Source organism: Lygodium microphyllum, chromosome 9, assembly GCF_053477565.2.
Source record: "Lygodium microphyllum isolate KBCC chromosome 9, Lygodium_microphyllum_v1.1.10, whole genome shotgun sequence".
NCBI classification, from domain to species: Eukaryota; Viridiplantae; Streptophyta; class Polypodiopsida; order Schizaeales; family Lygodiaceae; genus Lygodium; species Lygodium microphyllum.
The window spans coordinates 90,049,510-90,072,549 of record NC_141143.1 but is presented as its reverse complement, the minus strand read 5'-3'; the positions used below and the strand labels follow the sequence as shown (position 1 = coordinate 90,072,549).

The window sequence follows — 23,040 nt, the reverse complement described above, 5'->3', positions numbered from 1 at the left end:
AAGACCTTGTTATAAATTAGGGGTTTTCGGGGGAATTTTAGACTTGACAAGGTCTTGACAAGTTGATAGGATATCTTAGTATTAATCTCAAGGATGGAGGATTTCATTAGTTATGCTACCTCCTACCTCCTAATGATGAAATTCTTTATGAAAAATACACAGCATCATGATTGTGATTATTGTCTATTTATTGAGACTACAAAAAGTTAATTTAGTAAGAAGGTTGTTGGAACTCGACACTGTTTGGGTTTGGATCCACAGTGGCTTTCAACATATGCAATAGGACTGGGAACAATAGAGTTCAATATCACAATCAGAGTATTTGTTGGCTTTGACACTCTACTGTCCAGCATAACAGTAACTCCATCAGATATTATTGCTACAACTGAAAACAGAACAGTAATTGCGAGGCTACATGGAGATCTTGTGTTCTATACACAATTTCCAGTTTTTCCAAGTGTGTACCTGTCAAAACCAGTTAATTACGTGAGACGACTTTTGAATGGATCAGAATGGCTTTTGATTGATAAGCTAAAATATTCCTTCAATGGGCAATTGTGTGATCACATTGGAACATTATACTATGCATTTTGTGATCAGTTAAATCGATGTACATAAGGCTCCAACTATTTAAGATTTCAAATTCAAGACTATATAGAGGAGGATTATGAAAGAGTGTTAAAGGGACTAAAACCTCGTTATGCAGTGATATAGTATGGTGTAGAGTTTGGTTTCAAGGATGAAGGTGCTTTTACACGTTTACCTCTACCTTTTTAAGATGTCATAAAATTTGTTATCACATTGGAACTCAATGCAGATGATGTCAAATTTATTATAAATAGGAGTCCAAGGAAAATCATATCAGGGGTCTCGTCAAAATTTGGAGCACTCTCACGAAATGGAATTGCAAAGCTGGTGGTGTCTAACGTTGGGGAGCTTGTAGCTGTTTTTTATCTAGGTTAAAGGACTCACGGGGTGAAGTTTTGGACAAGGTATCAACAATGGTCATGGTTACAGCAACAACATACATCATTGTATCAAAGTTTGCAAATAAGGACATAGATCCAATAGAGAGTACAAGCTTTATATCAAGTATATTGTCATCAATAACAAGCTTTCTTACAAGTGCTTTCAATGGTATTGCAAGCTTGGGGGAACGTCATTATTTCTTTGGAAATGTCATGAGAGGAGGAAAAAGAGGAAAAAAAGGATATTAAGTGTGAGAGAGTAGTTGGAAAAAAAAAAACAAACAACCATCGTGGGAAATGAATGCGCCTATCACAGGGAGAAAGAAGGAGGGGAAAAACGGTTACGAATGGGAAGAAGAAGAAGAGACGAGGGAGCAAGGGCCGTTGAACGGGGGGGGGGAGAGGGTCCATCTCTATCTGCCATGGCACACCCCAAAGAAGAGCTTTGATCTTGCCATGCAACGGAGGAGAGCATCATCCACATGCTGCCGGAGGTCTTGCCAACGGAGGACACGCTGAAGGCCATGGATACGCGGCAGGATCAGCTCCTGGCGGACGACGCCATGACAGAGAGAGAGAATGGCAGAAGTCGGAGATCTACGGCTAAACGCCACGTTGTCTGAGGAGAGGGGCCAAGATGGTGGAGAGAGAGGGAGAGAGAGAGGTTCGCCATCACCGAGTTACAGGGACGTATCTGAGAAGGACAAAGAATGATGCTTTGGGACAACGTCGAGAGCGTCTACAACCTCATCCCTCCTTCCCCTTCCTCCACTAGCAAGCACCGCTCTTACCCCAAATCCAAGTACAATGCAGAGGAAGATACATTCTTGACATATGCCAAGTTGAGACGGTCCAAAGCAACATTTGGGCATCTGCCGAGGTTGCAGAATCCCCACACCGATGAGTTTCTGAAGAAGCATTCGAGGGTCAAACTTCGGCCATTTGTGATTCGGACTCCAAAAATACGCTTCAAGCCGCCCATTCCACACGATAAGCCAGTTCTTAAGCATCCCCACAAGGATTTTATCACTTCAAATGCTGTTGAGATAATCCATTCGACACCAAAGAAATTGCCGGTTTATGTGCGGCCGTATGTTGAAAAGCCTGATTACGGAAAAGTTCCAAAGTATCTTGTGAACTATAATAAAGTTTTGAAAGAAAATCAAAGTAAAGCAAACTCAGAAGGATCTAAAAGGCAAGGAGTGGAAACTCAACCAAATACTAGGAGGTTGGAAGAGTTTGAGAAGCAAGAGCTAATTGAAGGGCTTAAGAAGAAGTGGTAGCAAGTGAATACAACATATCAGAAAACCTCAGTAACACTTGATACCTTGGCCAGACTGCAAGAGGACGCGGACCCCAAAGGCGCAATCACGACTCGCGGGTTTTCCAAGTAAGTGTCCAACTGATTTATCTAAAATAAATGATATGGTATGAAAATTTCTCTAGTTTATAATTTTTAAAATATGTCTTTAAACCTGTTTTCTTATGCTACATGGTTGTTTGTATTTATCTAAACTGGTTTTTATTTATTAAAAATAAAAAACAGTCGAAAACACTAAAAAATGACTCAAAATTATCATAAATAAAATTTTATAAAATTATTGACTGAAAATTTATAAGTTCTGATATTTTTCCTATAAAGCTTATGAGTCAGGGAATTTAGTGAATTTCTATCAAGATTTTTAAAGATGTTTTGTTATATTTAAAAATTAGAAAAGAGTTATATTTAGGAAAAAAGCATAGTTTTCCTTTACGTAAAATGTGTTATTTATTGATATAAACTATGGATTCTTAGTGAAATATTGGAAACAAAATCTTTGATTTTTTAGTGCATTTTTGTTGTAAGGGTTAAAGAAAAGAAATAATGATTTAATAATATTTTACTTAAGAAATGCTCGTATAAAGATATGGTGTTTTGGTTTTGAAAGGAGAGATTATATGCGGTGTGAGCATTTAGGAAACATGGAAAATTACAAATAAAAAGTTTGACAACACTTTATAATGATTTATAATGTTAGGTTGCAGTTATAAAATTTAGTTTAAATTAAAACCAAAATAAAATCAAATAATTTGATGATTGGTTGGCATGGGGAAAAAGCCTCAGCATCTATATTAAATTTTTACATGTTATTCATTTTACAATCATCTTCTTAAATATATGGAGTGGAGGGCCACTAGGATATTTAAAGAAAACTAAGGGGATATACGGGATTTAAAATGAACGTGGTATGTGAACCATAAGAGTGTGGAAAGAACTTGTTTTATCATGCTTGATACTGGTTATAGAAGAGGAAAAGAAAGGACCTGATTTTTGTGGAACGAAAAAAATATTTAAAAATTAAAAGCAACGACGAAATTTATATACGGAGTAGGAAACGTCTACCAAGGGAGATTAAAATTTAGGAGTTTATGGTACGTCAGAAAATTTGATTTGAATGTTTGTTTAAAATTAAACAAATAAAAATAATTAATTTTAATCAGGTGGAGAAAAACATAAAAAGGAATTTTAAACGGAGATATACAAATAGATCTAAGAGATCTATATCCCTGAAACAACCTTTCCAAAGTCAAACATTAAAAACATTTCCTGGATAAACCGCCACTAGCATGGCAGGAGAACATTATGAGGAGCTGCCCCTGAGAGATGGGGAGAAACCATAATCATCTTAGGTTTAGCAATTTAGTGCCCAGTATAATTTACTGAAGTTTAGAATCTTTGCAGTTGGACTACTACAAACAACGTTGTAGATATTAAGGAAGGTTAAGTCGAATTAAAATAATTAGTGCAAATAATCACTTGTTAGTGCAACAACTCTTAGGAGTTGGCTTGTTAACCTGGGTAAAAGTGGCTTGGTCTTTGGCCAGTCATTTTTTGGTGCGTCTGCCGGGAGCCAAGTGCGCTCGAACGAGTGATAAATCTTACGAGGGTATTTTAGATCCTAAGTGTTATTTATGAGTGAATACGCAGTCTCTTTTCTAAGGGACTATTTTCCTAATTTGCCCCAGGAGTGCCAAAGAAAAGTGCTAGACTGGGCGAGAGATAAAGAGTTAGTAGAGGGAGGCACATATTTTGGGCCACAATTAACTGTGGACGTTGAACAATTATCCTCTTGGAGCTGGGGTTATAACGACAGTGCGCAAACCATAGTTCTACTAGCGACACACTTTGGGTTAATAGACGCGGTAGAGATAAATACAATCAGTGTATCGTACCACTTTGATTGGTATTACCGCACAGCTTATCGGACGTTTAGAAGAGTAGTGTGGGATGATGTGTTGCCTTGGATACGTGTATCCAGAGGTTTAAAAATTGCTTTCGACACGAAAGACGTTAGAGAGGTTGCTGAAATTCTAGGTTTAATCCCCGAGCAAGAAGAAAAGTTACCTTTTGGGGAGATAGACCCAGAGCTGCCGACTATTTTGAAACTTCTAAGTGCGCATACAAGCGACAACCTAATTTTATAGCTTCAAATAAAACGAGCGTAATTTTGGAGTATGACAGTAAAAGCTAGTTTAGTACTCGTGGATGAATTCAGAAGAGAGACGGAAGCAGCAAAACGAAGCTAGGGATCAGCGAGTTAGAGAACGAGTAGTGCGACAAGAGGCTTGGCTATTAGAAAGGCTAGAGAGGGTCAACGCATTGCTGAATTTGGGAGTAGACGCTGTGTCTAACTCAACGGTAGAACCTCTTCAACCTAGCTTATCAACTGATAGAACACCATCGAAAGAAAGTGAAGCAGCTTCATATCAATGGGATCAAGTTGTCTCCAGTACTAGCAGTGTCACTGGGGAAAGAGGTAGGAAAAATAGTGAAACTAGGGAGAGTGAAGCTAATGCTGCGGTCGGGAGTATTGAATTGCTCTTTGATTGGGACTTAGAGTCAAATTTCGGATTGCGTCAATTATTTAAGAAACCTCAGGAACCTCCGTGGTTTGATACTATCAACGATTTAGGGTTAGGGCTACTATTTAGAGAAACAATGGCTCGCAACCCAGTCAGATTAGCTGATTTCACGCAATTCGGGGGATTATGGGACGAAGATCCCGATGCCCATTCGCAAAGATTTGAGGTGACTTGCGTCGCTAATGAGATAATAGATGACGACCAAAAGCTTCATATCTTCCCTGCAACATTAAAAGATGAAGCAGCAAAATGGTATGGAAATTTAGATGCTCAACATAAAGGGACCTATGATGCCTTATCAAGAGCTTTTCTAGAAAAATTTAGACGACAAGGTTTTCAAGATAGATTGGCTCTTCAACTGGATTATCTGTCCCAAGGAGCAACTGAAAGTGTTGAACATTATATTGAGCGCATGGAGATGATCATTCGTAAGATGAATCCTGCTCCTGACGATCCCACGCAAAAACGTAAGTTTATTGATGGACTTAATCCTGAAGTTCATCAGCATGTTAGTTTACAACGACCAGCTACGTTGGCAAATGCTAAAACACATGCTAGATGGTGGGAAGAAGTGCAGCTTAGTCAACAACAACGGAGAGATCTATTCAAAGAATCTCGGACAGAATATCCAAGCACTTCAGGTGGGGTACCTAAGAACGTGTCTTATGTGACCGTTCCTTTAAATCCCTCGGTAACCAAAAGCTCAAACATGTCGAGTGTACCTCTAAATCCGTACACTTCAATTCCAGCCTATATGATGCAGACAGGAATGCCTTCTATGCCGCAATCTCAATCTCCTCTGGATGAAGCAAAAGTAGCAGATATTATTGCAAAATCTCTAGGAAAATTAAAGGAGGAAATTATGACTGCAGTACAAGCACCTTTGAAGGAAATTTATTCGATAACGACACAAGGATCTAGTGCTCAACAATCGTCGGGAAATTCGACTTCAAACCCACCTCGATCTAATATCTGGTGTGGCAAGTGTCATGGTTACGGCCATGTGGCTACCGAGTGTCCGACGCCTTCAAGGTTAATGCCCGATCATCCACCGTTTTGCTCTTTTTGCCACAAGACTGGTCATTTAGATACAAATTGTTGGCATAAATTAGGTCAAGAGCAACAACAAGCTCGTTCAATGCAAACGAATTACAATTACATGGATCGTAATAATAGGACTTATGAGATTGGACCACCCAATCAACCTTTTAGGCCACGAGGATTGCCCACCCAGGGTAGACCCCCAGTGCCTCAAAGCAATTACAACAGTGATGGCAATCGAGGGAGAAATTCTCCTTTTAGAAGAAATAATGGAAATTTTCGTAATCCAATGGGACAAGGTGGTCAACAAAGACCTAGGGGATCAGTAATTTGTTATCGATGCCAACAAGAAGGTCACATAGCCACATATTGTCCAAATGCGCGTAAAAATCAAGACTATACTCCTCTTTGTAGGAGGTGCAGTGGTGAAGGACACTATGAAGAGAATTGTCCTAAGCGAGAGGATAATAAAATGTCTGACAAAGGGAAACAAACCTCTAGCGAACCTTCAACGTCTGCTGCAAATTTAGTTGAAGTAGAAACAATAAGGAAAGATATTGGAGTTAAGTCAAAATTTATACCTCGTAAGGTGACTTTTAGAGCTGACCCTATGATTGGTGTTATTACTCGAGCACAAAAGCAACAACAGAAGGAGCAAGGTTTAGAGGAAGAGAGTCCACAATTAAACGGAGCAGTGAAGGATAAGTCTAAGGACATAGATCCTAATACAGAACTACCTGAATCGGATTCTCCACAGCATTCCTCTGACCATCCATTATTACCTGTGCCTTTAGTAAATCCTAAGATTCAAGTGGGAGTAGCTCCTTTTCCCGAAAGATTGGTTCCTTCTAAGGAAGGGAGTAAAGATTATGTAGAATCCGTAAATAAGACCTATGATCTTTGGGCTGCATTAGAAGAAATATCATTGACTATTAACCTTCGGCAATTGCTAGAAATAGCGCCTGTTTGTCGGAAACAACTTTACCATAAATTAGTTCGGCGTCGAAGGAAGAGGATTGAAATAAACGCTTCTAAAGTCCATGAAAATTCTTCCAAAGGAAAAACAACTAAGGATGTAAAAATAGTAGATTTATTTGTGGACCCAGGAGCTCCAGTTATCGATACTACTATTAATGGCCATTTGCTACATGAAGTGCAGTTAGATGGTGGCTCAGCAGTTAATTTGATGACAGAACAAGCTATGCAAGAATTAGGGTTGAAGGATCTAGAACCTACTCATATTGTTTTACGTGTGGCTGATCAAAGGAAAGTAACTCCTTTGGGGTTACTGCGAAATGTGAAATCTGTAGTAGCCGGATTAGAATTTCATGTGAACTATTTGATCGTTCGTTCGCAAACAAATATTTCATCGTATTCTGTCCTATTGGGAAGACCTTGGTTATACCAAGCAAGATGCATTCAGGACTGGTATAAAGGTTCAATTGTGATTGGTCCTAGAGACGATAGGGTTAAGATACAAGTTATTTCAAAAGGATTTTTGAAAGATTCAGGAGATGAAGCAGTTAGTGAAATGGATGAGAAATCCAACAGTGAGTTTTATGATTCAGAAATGGAGAGGACTGATCATGAAGGGCCTTATGCCTGGTTATTTAAAACACCACACCCAGCAACATCAGAAAAAGTAGAGGTCAATATAGTACATCAGCCTCACAAGGTAGAACAGATGGGTATTGGTGAATATGCTGTAGCGTTTTCATCTGACAATGATTCGGATAGTGATATTACTCAGTGGTTATCCACATCCGAAGATACAACCCTCGACTGCTTAATGCTTTCAGTAGAGAAAGCAGAATATCTTGATGATTCGTTTGAAACATGTTTTCAATTATCTACAAATCAAGAAGGAAATGATCAAGAAGATATATTTTCTGCTTACAACAGGTCGGAAGTGATTTCTATGGATGAATTAGAGGAGGAAGAAATGCCTGAGTTAATGATATCTGATGTGGTTGACATTTCAATAACCTCTTCAGAAGGTATGGGAGAAGATGATGTTACTGATAATCATAATAGTATGCTTGAGAGTAGGATTTTAGAAGCTCTTCCTTATGGGGAAAATGCTTTACCCTTTGGATTTGGACAATTGCCAGATAGAGCTAAAAGGATTTATTACTACCAGCTAGAAGCGAAGGAAAGAGAAAGGAGAAGTAGGCATAGGTGCAAACCCTTACAAAGACCACTATCTCGTGAGGATGAGGATGATTCAACTTCGGCTTTTAACAGGTTTTCACAGACTTCTCGTGAACATCATGATAATTACGCTAGGATTATTAGAGAATTGGAAGAGGCATTGGAAGTAGAGCGTGAGGCAGCGTTGACTGCTGTAAATGAAGCAATGAAGAAGATTACTGAGTTGCAAAAGGAAAAGGCAGAGTTTCAGTTTAGAGAAAGGCGATATCTAGACGAAATCTCGCTTTTAGAATTTTATTTAGAAGAAGAGAAATCTAAATTCAGTAGGGGTGAGTTACAGATGGACCAAGCGTTATCTATGGATACAAATTATTGGGAAGAACATGAAGACACTGATAGGTTTTTGGAAAAAAATAAATCTAAGAATACTTTTGAACCAGAGACTCAAGAGAAAAACCCTACAAATGTTCCCTGGTTGTGTCATTCTTTTAGGCGTTCGACCGGAATTGCGCAGAAGATTTATCGCTGTTCTAGGGGACCGATAATTGGTTATCAACAAGTCCAATCTGAACCTACTAAGGTTAAATTGCACAATATGCAAGTGGTGGTGTTGCCTCATCCAAAAGAAAGAGTAATGGATTTTACTATTTATGGGGATGGGCAAGAGCCGCAACTTAGATGGTTTGAACCTGCAGTACCTAGAAATTTTGTGGAACTGAAACAAGTTATACATTATTTGGGCTGTCGAATTCAGGGCGAGGAGGATGAGAATCTACATTCATTAATTCTCAAGCTTAAAGATAATCAATGGTTTTGGAGTTTAGATGATCAGGAATGTCTAGAAAAGAATAATGACATTTTAAGTCGATATTGCCGTAGGTTACATGCTCAATATCCATGTACTTCAGAGCAGATACCTAGCGTAATTGACTCTGTAAGAACCTCATTTACCTTGAAATCTCGTAAAAATGTAAATGTCAATAATGGCGATTTAGATAAATATGGGAAGAGATATACTGAAAAATCCTTTCCTGAGTTAGTAAATGTCTATGGAGTAGAAGTTGATGGTGCTACGCAAGATAACCTGGCTATTATTCCTTATAGGGCTTTACCTTTAGTAAATTCTGTGAATGTGGGAGAAGAAGCACTGGAATCAAGTACTAAGAATAACCTGCTTGAAAATGTATTGATGCAGATATCCGAAGATGTGCCCACAATTAAGCCACGAAGAATAGACTCTCTATTTATTGAAGAGCCTGAAGTTGAAGTAGTTAAGCTTAAAATGGCAGAAGGAAAATATTTAAATTTAGGAGACCAATTGGAATCACCACATCGTGAAAGATTCGAAGAAGTCTTACGATTGCATGTTGATGCTTTTGCTTGGTCATATAGGGACCTTAAGGGTATCAAAGCTGAATTATGTCAGCATTTTATTGATCTAGAACCAGGCACAAAACCTGTATGTCAACGTCAACGACGAACAAACCCTGTGTATGCAGAGTTAGTGAAAGCTGAAATTACTAAGCTTTTAGATGCTGGATTCATTTATCCTGTTGCATACAGTGAATGGGTATCTCCTATTGTGGTAGTACCTAAGAAGAATAGTAAGAAGATTCGCATTTGTGTCGATTATAGAAAGCTGAATAGCAAAACACATAAAGATCATTTTCCTTTGCCATTTACTGATCAGGTACTTGATAAGGTTGCTGGTCATGAGCTGTATTCTTTCATGGATGGATTTAGCGGTTACAACCAAGTACTAATTCATCCTGAAGATCAATCCAAAACTACATTTACTACTGAATGGGGTACATTTGCTTATAGAGTAATGCCTTTTGGTTTGTGCAATGCACCCGCAACATTTCAGAGAGTTATGATTGCAGCTTATCAAGATTTTTTACGTCAATGGATGGAAGTTTTCTTAGATGACTTTTGTGTCTATGGTACGGCAAAAGAAATGCCTGAGTTACTAACGCAAGTATTTGAACGTAGTGATGAAGTAGGTATATCCTTGAATCCTGATAAATGTGTTTTTGGAGTACCAAAAGGAACCTTATTGGGGCATATCGTTTCTAAAGAAGTTATTGCCATGGATCCAGCTAAAATTATTAAGATTTCTGCACTTCCACCTCCAACAAATCTTAAGCAATTGCGTGGATTTTTAGGACATCTAAATTATTATCGGAGATTTATTTCCGATTTTGCAAAGGTGGCATCACCTTTGACAAATCTACTACGAAAGGATACTCCTTTTATTTGGGATGGTGTTTGCCAGAAAGCATTTGAATTTCTTAAACATAAGTTAATTGAAGGACCAGTACTCGCACCCCCAGATTGGACAAAAGAATTCCATATTCATGCTGATGCATCTATGTATGCTGTAGGAGCTGTTTTGTGCCAAGCAGATGATAATAAGGTGGATCATCCAATTTATTATGCGAGTCGAAATTTAAGTGATGCAGAAAGGAATTATACCACCACTAAGAAAGAATGCCTATCAATGGTATTTGCGGTGGAGAAATTTCGTCATTATTTATTAGGGAATAAGTTTACTATATATGTTGATCATGAGGCGTTAAAGTATTTGCTTAATAAAGCAGAACTTTCAGGACGTGTGATTCGTTGGATGTTGTTATTCCAAGAGTTTGATTTTCAAATAGTTACTCGTCCTGGTAGAGCTCATGTTCTAGCAGATCATCTATCACGATTATTAACATCAGACAAGGAGGAAGGTGTGGAAGATGATTTGCCGGATGCATCACTTTTTACTGTGGAGACACAAGTTCCATGGTATGCTGATATTGCGAATTTTCTTAGTACTGCTCGATATCCACCTGGTGCCGATAAACGCAGGAAACGTCAGATATTAATGCAATCACGCTCCTATGGATTATTAGGGGGTTACCTTTATAAATTTTTTCCACGTGAAGGTATCTATCGACGTTGTGTAAGGGAAGATGAAGTACCAGTGGTTCTTAAGGCATTGCATGATGAGCCGTGTGGTGGCCATTTTGCCGGTGAATTGACTGCAAGAAAAGTTCTATTAGTTGGTTATTGGTGGCCTACTCTATTTAAAGATACTTATTATTATTGTCGCAAATGCGATGTATGTCAAAGGACTGGTCGTCCCTCTAAGAGTTTTGCTACGCCTTTGACACCTATATTAGCATTAGCACCTTTTGAGAAATGGGGAATTGATTTTGTAGGCCCAATTGATCCGCCTACTAGATATCGATCGAATCGTTATATCTTAGTCTGTACTGACTATATTACAAAGTGAGTGGAAGCGAAAGCGCTTAAAACGGATAAAGCCATTGATGTGGCTAAGTTTATGTATGAGAATATTATTACGCGTTTTGGTTGCCCACTGGAATTAGTAAGTGACCGAGGTTCCCATTTCTTGAATGGTCTTATTAGCGAGTTAATGGAAATCTATAAAATTAAACATCGCAAATCAACACCTTATTATCCCAGAGCTAACGGTCAGGTTGAAGTAACCAATCGCATTATCTGTGGGATTTTAACTAAAACGGTTGCTTCCCACAGGCGAGATTGGGATGAACGTTTATATGAAGTGTTATGGGCCTATAGAACTACTTATAAGGTGACAGTGCAAAATACACCCTTCAATTTAGTTTATGGCACTAATGCTATATTCCCTATTGAGCAAGAGTTGCCCACTTTACGAGTAGCTCTATCATTACGACTAGGTGAGGTTGAATCTTTGAAACAACGGATTTTACAATTGGTAAAGTTGGATGAGGAAAGATTATTAGCTCTACAAAGTCTAGAAGCAATGCAAAAACGTCGTAAAGCATGGCACGACCAAAATATTAAAGTACGGGAGTTTAAAGAAGGCGATTTAGTTTTACTTTATGACAGTCGTTATTATAAATTTCCTGGGAAGCTTAAAATTCGTTGGTTGGGACCTTTTAAGGTGATTAATGTTTATGATAATGGTTCTCTTAATGTGCAAGATATTAATGCTGAAAATGAGATATTTAGGGTTAATGGCCTGCGCCTTAAACATTTTGTGACTTAGGTTAGCTAGGTATAGTTAGGTTAGTAGTTACAATAATATTTTGTCTAATCCACCCTTGGATGTCTTTTCTTTCTTGGGGGGTTTTTAAATGGGATGCAGGTATGGCCTTTTTGTGGATGGATGCGCTTTACCCTCGTATTGATGCCGATAGTACTGATCCTGTTCATGCTGGACCTTACGATATTCCGCGTTTTCAGACGCATGACAGGTTTTTATATGCACCGAGAGGGGAGGCCTGTTGTGGTTCTTCTTTTCTGATTATTTTTTGTTTACAGTATCATCCACCTTTTGGTTGTAGGTCCTGTCAGCGGCATTTATTTGTGCGTGCTCAGCTCTTGTGTTGGCAGTGTCGCACATACTTTCGACGCTATGGTACCACTGCCATGCAGGAAATGATTGGTTATACCTACCAGCGTCATGATTATAATAGTGTTTTTTCTCCTGAGCGCGGCGCTGGTCAGTCTAGGGTAGGCCGAGAGCAAGCAGAATTTGCGAGATATCGTTCCACTGTCTACCGTCTTACTCCATCTTACCATGATTTGCAGACTAGTGTTCCCTGCCCATGTTGGGATTATATTTGTTGGTACATGGATGCGACCGAGGGGCATTCCTTAGATGCTTTACCAGTGGCCCCTATGCCCTACTATGATGATGCAGCTTCGGCTTCGCTCCATGATGTGATGGAGGTTCTTAGCGATGCACCTGATAGCGGATCTGTGACTTCTGATATGTCTACGCTAGAGGTGTCTACGCTAGAGGCTATTCTTGAGCATCCTATAGATGATAGTTTAGTTAATAGGTTTGACTTAGATGGAGTTGATGATTTCGGATTAGGATTATTGTTTTCACTAGAAGATCTCAGAGACTTTGAAGATTTTAGTTTAGATATTTTGTTTTCTTAGTCTTTTATGTTTTTCTTTTATTCTAAATTTTGAAAAAACAAACAAACAAACAAATATATATATCGTTTTAAAAAAAAACATACAATGCTTTGAGTTATTGATATCGTGTAGGTTTTCATGCACTTTAGTTTTATTTTCCACGTAGTTAGGTAGTTAGTTGCACGCACGGTCAGGATATTCCTTTCAGTGCTAGAGTTTGGGATATTTAAGTTAGTAAGATGGACAATTCTATATGCAAGAATGGTTATCAAGTGGAGAAATATACTGCTTCTTAAATAACCAAGCAGTGGGAGCGTTACAACAGTCTAGTTGATCGAGATTGTGACATGAGTATTTGACAATTCTTTTGTACAGGGAAAAGTTTTATTATTTATCTAACCCTTTAACATTGTACTGGCTAGTGTATGTTTCATGTGCAGATTTGACTATGATTTTGTGTTACACACTGTTGTATGTTTCTGTTGCTGATTCTTGGAGTTGCAATATCCACGAACATACAAGGTTGTTTCATACCTAAACTTTTTATTTCATATTCATTTTGAAAAAATACATGAATAAAAAAATTGATGGAATGGAATTAGAGATGTCGAAGAAAAAAAAAGGAAAAAACACTTAAGTAAATTACAGAGGAATTATAAATAAATATTTTAAACAAATATGAATGATATATAAACAATTCTCTCTATATGAAGTCCACTCACAAGGGATGGGACTTAGCATTAGGGAGTGATTAAAAAGGGGGGTGATGTGTGTGCATAACATAGTGAATTTCATTGTATGGGTGTCCGATTAGGAATCCTATAGAGTTTTTCCCTATCTTTTGGTCGCTTTTCTAGCGATATGTGGGATAGCTGAATAACAAGGTTCTCTCCACGAAATTTTGACTAGGAGTAGCGTGGAAGAAAGATGCTGAGCTGGTGAGTATTCTTTGCTTATCATTTGCCTAGGCAGAGTGACTAGTATTATGCGTTAGATTAGATTCCTCGAGCAAAGTTGTTGGGCTGAAATGTTTGACCGTTCAATTAAGTGATGTCTTCTTAGCTTCTTAGTTGATCCTTTTTAAAAAAAAAACAAAAAAAAAACAACAACAAAACAATCCTTAAAATCCAAATATTAAAAGTTCGGAAGAGTCTATATATTTATTCTTTTAAAGAAAGAAAGCAAGAAGAAAAAGAAAAGAAAAGGAAAGAAAAAAAAACACCCTGAGACTGCAGGGTTTGAAAAAAAAAAACAACCAAAAGAAGATAACCATCGCCTCTGCGGTCCTGGTAGGCTGTAGGGATTTCCTTGACGGGTGCCCTGCATCCGATGCCTTGTATCTCTTTGGGGTGGGACCTTTTGGGAAAGAGAATCAATGTATATACTCTTTTGACATTTTTAAAAAAAAAACCCATTAAAACATAAACTTAAAAGAAGAGCCTTGGACAATTAGAAGTTACGAACCATTGGCTGGTTGTTCTAATAGAACATGGAGGGTTAGCAGCTAAACCCTAGGAGTCCTATTTAGTGTTGTAGTATTAGTTTGCCTTGTTTGGGTTCTTTGCTAAGTAACGACCTTATCAGTGATGCTATTTCAGAAGCAATATTTTTAGTAGGATAGTAGTGTGGTAATTTATTGCCTAGAGGGATTATTGTTGTTTTGCGGCTCTAGACAGCTTCCTAGTTGGTATATTCTATGCAATGGATGAAGCTCTGTTATGCATTTCAGTGTGGAGAGTGAGTAAGGGAGAATGTTAGTTTGCACAAGTTTTTACATCATTTCATTGAAACATTTATATTGTTTGCATTTTAATATGACACAAATAAGTATTTTTTCCTATCTTTTTAGTGTCTACTAGTTGTCCATGTGTGGTTATGTTCGTGATGTAGCTGTGCTCGCGAGGACGCTTCGCAATTAAGTGGAGGAGAGTATATTTTTCTTTCAAAGTTGCGTAGCAGTGCTCGTGGTAGCAATGTTCGTGATGCTGAATGTTCGTGATGTAGCTGTGCTCGCGGGGACGCTTCGCATTTCAGTGGGGGAGAAATGACAACACCTAAAAACATGCCATTTATTGCAACAATTTTTTGGCAAAACTGTATACAATTGACACCTTATTACTAAATTTTTACGTGAATTCAATGCAGATGCGGTGTTCCTTGTTGCTGTCTTTGGAGGCCGTGTCCTTGCAGTCTAGCTAGGAGATGAATCTATGGGAAAGTTCTTGTATGAGAGGAAGGTGGAGTTTTAGATAAAAATTTGATAGGTCTACTTAGTAAATCTCAGCTATGACTGTTTAAATTTTACTGTAGGGATTATTACTACTTAGAGGAGATAAGACCTTGTTATAAATTAGGGGTTTTCGGGGGAATTTTAGACTTGACAAGGTCTTGACAAGTTGATAGGATATCTTAGTATTAATCTCAGGGATGGAGGATTTCATTAGTTATGCTACCTCCTACCTCCTAATGATGAAATTCTTTATGAAAAATACACAGCATCATGATTGTGATTATTGTCTATTTATTGAGACTACAAAAAGTTAATTTAGTAAGAAGGTTGTTGGAACTCGACACTGTTTGGGTTTGGATCCACAGTGGCTTTCAACATATGCAATAGGACTGGGAACAATAGAGTTCAATATCACAATCGGAGTATTTGTTGGCTTTGACACTCTACTGTCCAGCATAACAGTAACTCCATCAGATATTATTGCTACAACTGAAAACATAATAGTAATTGCGAGGCTACATGGAGATCTTGTGTTCTATACACAATTTCCAGTTTTTCCAAGTGTGTACCTGTCAAAACCAGTTAATTACGTGAGACGACTTTTGAATGGATCAGAATGGCTTTTGATTGATAAGCTAAAATATTCCTTCAATGGGCAATTGTGTGATCACATTGGAACATTATACTATGCATTTTGTGATCAGTTAAATCAATGTACATAAGGCTCCAACTATTTAAGATTTCAAATTCAAGACTATATAGAGGAGGATTATGAAAGAGTGTTAAAGGGACTAAAACCTCGTTATGCAGTGATATAGTATGGTGTAGAGTTTGGTTTCAAGGATGAAGGTGCTTTTACACGTTTACCTCTACCTTTTTAAGATGTCATAAAATTTGTTATCACATTGGAACTCAATGCAGATGATGTCAAATTTATTATAAATAGGAGTCCAAGGAAAATCATATCAGGGGTCTCGTCAAAATTTGGAGCACTCTCACGAAATGGAATTGCAAAGCTGGTGGTGTCTAACGTTGGGGAGCTTGTAGCTGTTTTTTATCTAGGTTAAAGGACTCACGGGGTGAAGTTTTGGACAAGGTATCAACAATGGTCATGGTTACAGCAACAACATACATCATTGTATCAAAGTTTGCAAATAAGGACATAGATCCAATAGAGAGTACAAGCTTTATATCAAGTATATTGTCATCAATAACAAGCTTTCTTACAAGTGCTTTCAATGGTATTGCAAGCTTGGGGGAACGTCATTATTTCTTTGGAAATGTCATGAGAGGAGGAAAAAGAGGAAAAAAAGGATATTAAGTGTGAGAGAGTAGTTGGAAAAAAAAAAACAAACAACCATCGTGGGAAATGAATGCGCCTATCACAGGGAGAAAGAAGGAGGGGAAAAACGGTTACGAATGGGAAGAAGAAGAAGAGACGAGGGAGCAAGGGCCGTTGAACGGGGGGGGGGGGAGAGGGTCCATCTCTATCTGCCATGGCACACCCCAAAGAAGAGCTTTGATCTTGCCATGCAACGGAGGAGAGCATCATCCACATGCTGCTGGAGGTCTTGCCAACGGAGGACACGCTGAAGGCCATGGATACGCGGCAGGATCAGCTCCTGGCGGACGACGCCATGACAGAGAGAGAGAATGGCAGAAGTCGGCGATCTACGGCTAAACGCCACGTTGTCTGAGGAGAGGGGCCAAGATGGTGGAGAGAGAGGGAGAGAGAGAGGTTCGCCATCACCGAGTTACAGGGACGTATCTGAGAAGGACAAAGAATGATGCTTTGGGACAACGTCGAGAGCGTCTACAACCTCATCCCTCCTTCCCCTTCCTCCACTAGCAAGCACCGCTCTTACCCCAAATCCAAGTACAATGCAGAGGAAGATACATTCTTGACATATGCCAAGTTGAGACGGTCCAAAGCAACATTTGGGCATCTGCCGAGGTTGCAGAATCCCCACACCGATGAGTTTCTGAAGAAGCATTCGAGGGTCAAACTTCGGCCATTTGTGATTCGGACTCCAAAAATACGCTTCAAGCCGCCCATTCCACACGATAAGCCAGTTCTTAAGCATCCCCACAAGGATTTTATCACTTCAAATGCTGTTGAGATAATCCATTCGACACCAAAGAAATTGCCGGTTTATGTGCGGCCGTATGTTGAAAAGCCTGATTACGGAAAAGTTCCAAAGTATCTTGTGAACTATAATAAAGTTTTGAAAGAAAATCAAAGTAAAGCAAACTCAGAAGGATCTAAAAGGCAAGGAGTGGGAACTCAACCAAATACCAGGAGGTTGGAAGAGTTTGAGAAGCAAGAGCTAATTGAAGGGCTTAAGAAGAAGTGGTAGCAAGTGAATACAACATATCAGAAAACCTCAGTAACACTTGATACCTTGGCCAAACTGCAAGAGGACGCGGACCCCAAAGGCGCAATCACGACTCGCGGGTTTTCCAAGTAAGTGTCCAACTGATTTATCTAAAATAAACGATATGGTATGAAAATTTCTCTAGTTTATAATTTTTAAAATATGTCTTTAAACCTGTTTTCTTATGCTACATGGTTGTTTGTATTTATCTGAACTGGTTTTTATTTATTAAAAATCAAAAACAGTCGAAAACACTAAAAAATGACTCAAAATTATCATAAATAAAATTTTATAAAATTATTGACTGAAAATTTATAAGTTCTGATATTTTTCCTATAAAGCTTATGAGTCAGGGAATTTAGTGAATTTCTATCAAGATTTTTAAAGATGTTTTGTTATATTTAAAAATTAGAAAAGAGTTATATTTAGGAAAAAAGCATAGTTTTCCTTTACGTAAAATGTGTTATTTATTGATATAGACTATGGATTCTTAGTGAAATATTGGAAACAAAATCTTTGATTTGTTAGTGCATTTTTGTTGTAAGGGTTAAAGAAAAGAAATAATGATTTAATAATATTTTACTTAAGAAATGCTCGTATAAAGATATGGTGTTTTGGTTTTGAAAGGAGAGATTATATGCGGTGTGAGCATTTAGGAAACATGGAAAATTACAAATAAAAAGTTTGACAACACTTTATAATGATTTATAATGTTAGGTTGCAGTTATAAAATTTAGTTTAAATTAAAACCAAAATAAAATCAAATAATTTGATGATTGGTTGGCATGGGGAAAAAGCCTCAGCATCTATATTAAATTTTTACATGTTATTCATTTTACAATCAACTTCTTAAATATATGGAGTGGAGGGCCACTAGGATATTTAAAGAAAACTAAGGGGATATACGGGATTTAAAATGAACGTGGTATGTGAACCATAAGAGTGTGGAAAGAACTTGTTTTATCATGCTTGATACTGGTTATAGAAGAGGAAAAGAAAGGACCTGATTTTTGTGGAACGAAAAAAATATTTAAAAATTAAAAGCAACGACGAAATTTATATACGGAGTAGGAAACGTCTACCAAGGGAGATTAAAATTTAGGAGTTTATGGTACGTCAGAAAATTTGATTTGAATATTTGTTTAAAATTAAACAAATAAAAATAATTAATTTTAATCAGGTGGAGAAAAACATAAAAAGGAATTTTAAACGGAGATATACAAATAGATCTAAGAGATCTATATCCCTGAAACAACCTTTCCAAAGTCAAACAATAAAAACATTTCCTGGATAAACCGCCACTAGCATGGCAGGAGAACATTATGAGGAGCTGCCCCTGAGAGATGGGGAGAAACCATAATCATCTTAGGTTTAGCAATTTAGTGCCCAGTATAATTTACTGAAGTTTAGAATCTTTGCAGTTGGACTACTACAAACAATGTTGTAGATATTAAGGAAGGTTAAGTCGAATTAAAATAATTAGTGCAAATAATCACTTGTTAGTGCAACAACTCTTAGGAGTTGGCTTGTTAACCTGGGTAAAAGTGGCTTGGTCTTTGGCCAGTCATGGACTGAAGGTAATCCAACAACAAAGTCCATGCTGATAAATTCCCACTTCATCTGGGGAATGTCAAGAGGTTGCAACTTTCATCATGACATGTTTTGCTTTAATGTGCTAGCAAGACAAACATTCTGTAACATATTTGAGCACATCTCCCATAAGCCTTTCCCAATGGTAGCTTTTCCTAACCGTGTTGAGGGTCTTGACATATCTGGGATGGCTTGAAAAGGGGGAATGATGTGCTTCCCAAAGTATTCTCTATTTGAGCTTCTTGCTTGAGGGTATGCACAATCTTGTCCTAAAGTAGACAAGTCCCTCATTGACAGAAAATTCTTGATATTTGACCTTAATTTTGGGGTTTTGGTCCTTTTCCAAAATCTCTTTCATAATCTTCAGATAATCTCGGTCATGTCTAGCTTCCTCCTTTGCTAATTCAAGGAGTTACCAATGATTCTGCCATCGAGGGTTTCTCCATAATAACAGAGTTGAGGAATGCTTTGCGACTTAAGGCATCATCAACTACATTCTCCTTGCCAGGTCGATACCTGATCTCAAAATAATATTCTTACAAAACCTCAATCCCACGTTGTTGCCTCATATTGAGGTCAGTCTGGGTGAAGATCCATTTAAGACTCTTGTGGTCTGTGACCAAGGAGAACTTGTTAACAAGAAAATAGTGTCTCCAAAGCTTGAAAGCATAAATAACTACTAACAGCTCCAGGTCATGGTGATCCGGGTTTTTTACAACCCGGATTACTACCACAAAATTTTGGCCAAAGCCCCTATCAAGAGCCTACCATATCACTCTGGGTTTACTCTTCAAGCACTAGGTATGCTACATTGCTTCTCGATTACGATAACTCTAGCAAATGGGGGGAACAAGTTCTTAGGAGGCATGTCAATGTAAAGGGTAAAAGGGATGGTTATCTTAGTGAAGATGAAAATGGATTACACCTAGGAGTTGAGTGAATGCATAGATTTTTCAAAGGACTAGCCTCCAACTACACATGGGCCCCGTCTGCATCACTAAGATTTGGAATCTATCACCATCATTAGAGGACACCTCACCCTTGCACACAAGTCAATATCCACATCATGGTGTCATTTGGATCTTGCACAAAAGCTTACAAGCATGGACCCCTTTTGTCACATGCTTATATGTATTTATATACATATGGGGGACTAAAGTCAAAGCAGCTTTTAGAAGCCGTTTTTTATAATCTCAATAACTCCCAAGGAAAAGAAAATTTCAAGAAAATTCCCGCGAAGCCCAATCGGTTTCGACCTGGTCTACAAAGTTGCAGAAGAAACTTTTTTCAAATTCCTCACGAATTTGAAGTTACGAAGGCGCAGACTGCTGGCTACATGCAATTTTCTTCTCTCTTTTACCACACCAACTTTCCACTCTATCCTTCTTGTAAATATATTATAATAATGTGCTTTGGACACCCACCTCTTGTAATCTAGCTCCATTTTTCTATGTTGTCTACCACCACCCTTGGCTTCTTGCATGATGACCAAGGTGGGGACTTGTCCCATTCACTATGCTCCATATTTTCAAAGATGCCATACATCATCTAGGATTATGTTAATCAAGAAGATTAGCTTAATCTAATCCCTCATGAAGGCTATATAAAGAGCCCATGGAGAATGAAGAATGAAAGGGGAAGAGGGAGAATGACAAGTCCATGAGAGCACTCTACAATATCCTCATCTCTTTGAGGTAAGCTATGAGTAAGTTCTTTTATTATGTAGTATAATGGCAAGCTTCCTCTACCTCTTCTCCTATTATCTCCCTCTCTTCTCATCTTCTCATTCCATGTAGCATAATGGCAAGCTTCCTCTACCTCTTCTCCTCTTGTCTCCCTCTCCTCTCATCTCTCTCTCTTATATTCCAATGTGGTGTCTAGCACATATATTCTCTCTTGTAAATTTGTGTCTTGGCTCTCTTGATTCTCTTTGAGAATAGGGATGTCCTAGCCCATCCTCCCTTTGGCTAGGTGGTGCCCCTCTTTAGTTCTCTTAGTGAGGATTGGAGGTTGGATGGGTAAGAGGCAACCCGTTCATCATTTCAGCCCTCATTTTTGGTGCCCCCGCTGAGGAGTTCTCAAGCTATGCTCTACAACTTCCATGAAGAAAGGAACATCTAAGGAGTTGTCCTCTTCTTCAACGAGTGTTTGTCAAGAAATCACTAAGGAGGAATCTTCATCAAACCCTATTCAAGGGATTCGCCGCTCAAGAGTACCGCAATGGTCTCCAAAAGAAGCTCAAGAGAAGAAGGATCTTTATCGACAAACGGCACGTATGCGGGTAAAGCAAGTTAATTACACACATCCTTCTTTGCTTCATGAGAAATCTTGCTCTCATCAAGTCTCTACGTCAAGGCATTGTGTTGAGTGCATGGTGTCTAGTGTAAAGACACTCCCTACGGAGCTTCGTCTTCAAGTGGTGAAGGCGCTTTCAAATTCGGGGATTAACAAGTTTTTGGAGGGTGAGTTACACATCAATGGTGTGCGGTATTGGCGAGAGGCTACATATGGTGATGCGCTTCAACTACTACTAGCAAGAAGACTCAAAGTAATTGAAAAGATAGCTATCGAAGCCTATGAACTTTACAAGGCTGATGATGGTCACACAAAAGCTACGCTAATCAATGGTGAGCAAATCCTTCGCATCTCTCGAATGGTGGGATCTAAGAGGCCATAGCTTCAACGACACGCTTCATGAAAGTTTGTAGTGTAAATTTGTAGTTAATGCATAAATGACTACTCCTACTTTCTACAACTTTCAATCGGTTCAAAACATTCGGGTGGATGTGTGCATTAGTAGAAAGATACATTTTCAGCAAAGGTTGGTCTTCTATTTTGGAGCTGAGAGGTTGAGAGAGATCTTGTTGTCTCCTGATCCCATAATACTCCCTATTTTGGATTATAACATCTCCTTTAATGTGCACATATTCATTCTACTCTAAGTGTATCCCATGAACCATAGGGACTTGTACGGACCTATCCGTCCACTTGCTAGACAAACCGTGCATATAATCGTTAGCACAAAGATCAGGTTTCAAAATATTATAAGGGGCTTATTGGGCCCTCGTCGTCTTGCTGAGATTAATGCATCTGTAAATCCATTTATTCTACCCTTAATAAGATATGACTTGGGCCTAGACGTGTTCATCTTTATTTTGTATTGAGCTAGGCCAACATTTTCCTATCATGGCTTTTCCAAGTTTTTTTGGGCACAAAGGGGAGAAATCTCTGGACTTTTTGGATGACTTAGAAATGGCCTTCCTAGTCACAGGCCGGGATGACGAAGCAACCAAAGTACGGGCCTTCCCTTTAGTTCTAAAAGGTGATGCTCGAGTGTGGTATCAAGCTCTCCCGGAGGCTACAAGGGGTAATTGGGAGAATCTCAAGACCGCATTCATGCACAAGTACCAAGATACAGAGCCACCTGAAGATATTTGGAGAGAACTCTTAGATCTTCGCCAAACCATAGCAGGGGAGTACCAAACCTATGAAGGCATGTTTATAAAATTGTGGGATAAATGGACAGCCTCTTTAGCCGAGGGAGAAAGAGTACCTGATTGCCTTAAGAAAGATTGTTTTCTAGCCGGACTCCATCCTCTACTAAGGGAGAAGGTCAAAGGAAAGTTTCCCACATCATATGAAGAATCAGTCACTTATGCGAGAGAGAAAGATAGAAAATTGAAGTATCAAGCCCAATTGAAGGGGGGAGTTGAGCCCATGCAGGTTTTACCAACCATGCCAAGGCCTAGAGAAATAGCAGAGGCCCCACCTGAACTAGAGATACCACAGCAAGAGCTCCTACAACGCATTACTAATCAACTCGAAAGCCTTTCATTAAATTTGGTGCAAGGAGTGCGGC

At 38.6% G+C, this 23,040-nt stretch overlaps 2 pseudogenes; both read left to right on the top strand.

Annotated features, from left to right (window-relative positions):
* Window positions 1–1,681: 1,681 nt before the first annotated feature.
* LOC148031275 (uncharacterized) lies at window positions 1,682–16,283 on the top strand (annotated as a pseudogene).
* Window positions 16,284–17,003: 720 nt separating this feature from the next.
* On the top strand, window positions 17,004–17,684 carry LOC148031274 (uncharacterized; annotated as a pseudogene).
* The last annotated feature ends 5,356 nt before the right edge of the window (window positions 17,685–23,040 follow it).